Source organism: Bombus pyrosoma, linkage group LG17, assembly GCF_014825855.1.
Source record: "Bombus pyrosoma isolate SC7728 linkage group LG17, ASM1482585v1, whole genome shotgun sequence".
In the NCBI taxonomy this organism is placed as follows: Eukaryota; Metazoa; Arthropoda; class Insecta; order Hymenoptera; family Apidae; genus Bombus; species Bombus pyrosoma.
In genome coordinates, this window is record NC_057786.1 from 3764848 (window position 1) to 3767223 (window position 2376).

At 35.5% G+C, this 2376-nt stretch overlaps 1 protein-coding gene across 1 annotated transcript in view; it reads left to right on the forward strand.

The window, feature by feature from the left end:
* LOC122577073 (putative fatty acyl-CoA reductase CG5065) overlaps positions 1-2376 on the forward strand; it is a 98212-nt gene that overhangs the window by 26721 nt on the left and 69115 nt on the right. The window lies entirely within an intron of this gene.

Sequence of the window (2376 nt, forward strand, 5' to 3'; positions counted from 1 at the left end):
TAACAGACAATTCCTTATCATACCACAATTCAATCGTGTTTTCTATTAACTATTAATCATCATTACCAATATCGTGTATTTAAAAAATACCATCGGATCATTAATTACAACAATAGTTTAAATGACTTTTCTGAATTCTCAAATATTTATTTTGTATTCTATACTTTACGCAGTAAAAATGGTTCATTATTGTGGTTACACAATAATTTATAACGAATCGCTAAAGGTGATCGGAACATTCGCCTTTATGCGATAGTTGCATGAAACTTTGGCTATTTTCTGGGAGAAGTCTAGATTAGGAACGGTTTTTCACAAATTATTCTTAGGACTTGCTTGCACTTCTCGTGTTTATGAAAATTGAAAATACACTCCGCGGTGACTACATTAATCATGCCTACATATTTTAGTCATTTTACATTTTAAATGGTGCAGATCCCTTGTTTTTAACAAAATAAACTGGAACATACGCAAATAAACTGAAGTATACATCGTGATAAAATACATTTCCTTCATTTTATTTATCACTTTCTTTATAAATATACCTGTCAATAAATACAGATTAAGATTGATTGACAATTCCTCTAAATATCTATGGATCCCATATCTTCTTGGCTGCTAAGTCACATAATACTTTCAACATAATAACTGCAAAGATTTACGGTCGTTTTGTGCCACGCGCGGTTCATCATGAGAAGGTACCTCTTCGTTACCATTTCATTTGCTGTTTCACAGTTCATAACATCAATACATTCAACGTCTGTGATTGTAGCTTTTCCCAACACTATGTGTATTTGTTAATTCTATTGCATTTACGCCACTTTCGAGTTTTTGTTTCGTTTTGTTTCGATAGCTAGAGCACTATTAGTTTCACATTAAGTCTTATAATCAGAATTCACTGAACCGAATGAGGGAAATTATACATTAGAATGCATTGTACATGGACGTTAATAAAATATATGCACGGTATGATGCGAATTCTCAACTAATTAACGATCAGTCAGGTTGTAACTGATCGGTTGATATGACGAACAGTGAACGCTATTAACGTTCTACTGTATACAATTTTACAATCTGGAATTGATCTTCGGTGTTCATAACCATTATGTGTTACTCTACAAGTCGAATCTGGGGTTTTTCGAATTATATTTGCGGTAGTTGCCCCAACCAGAAATAGTCGTTAAACTGTTCCTCTGAGCTCTCTTCAAATTTTTTAACTGAGCTGTGCTTTGATGAAATATCAACTGAACTGCCTTGTCCCTACGTGGCTAGCCTTCTTTACACTAAGACTATCATGGAATAATTGTCACATGATTATTCTGTGATAGCGTGGAGTTTTGGTACTTGGTTACTTCTGCGGGCGCTGCATACTTCGGTTCTGTTGGTGTCCTTCCAAAAATATTAGGATTCCAGGTGATGTGGTTTTCGTAGAAGTGTTATTCAAGTATCCCTTTTTTTACTAGTGCACGTCGCTGCATTCTTTTTGCAGTACTAGCTTCTGCTGATAATAGATCGTACTCTGCTGAACACGTAGTCAGCTTGCTGATACCGCTACTTGATCCTTTGGCGCTTGCTGGTTGTTTCTAGCTGTTGATGTTGTATGAGAAGGTCATAGCGTCATATCTTCCGCTATCTGCTTATTGTGCTGCGTATTGTGGTGGGGTACGTGTCTGTGGACGTCTCATTCTTCCTTGTTTCAAGTTCGATATTCTTACATATTAATTTTGTTCAATAATAATGTTGTGTACTTGTTTATTAATTTATTGTAATATTGAAGTATTTGTACGCGTCGTATCTCTTATTCCTTTTAAGTTTTTCGTGTTAATTCCATATGCCTAGACTTGTGGCTCGTGTTATTCGCGAGTTACGGCGTATTACGACTCGTATGGAGCGCGAGACGTGACAACAGAGTATTTGTTTACACATTAGTGAAGTTAAAATAAGATGAAAATCGAGAATAAACCAATTGCGTTTTCTGATTTATTTTTTAGTTATTTAAAATTAAAGTTCCGCTGAAATATCACTGTGCCCGAGCAAATCTCCCGACGCGATTGAAAATCGGTTAGCTCAAGCAACTGGGTATATAGTGATCCTCAAATCAAAGTAAACGTGAGCGACAGCTTACCTCATACGAGTCGTAAAAAAGGAGATTGTGACATTCGAAGTCGTAATCCATTCTACGTGACATTTTCTAAGGAAAATCATCGATTATAGATTAAATCTGTTTACTTATTGAAATCTATGACGGCATATCGAAAATATGAGTGCTCCTGCTTCATATAACAGCATATATAAACAATGTTTATACATATTTCAAATGTTCGTACCGTGTTCGTCCTGTCCACAGGTGCACAGAAAAATCACATACGCATTAAGTAT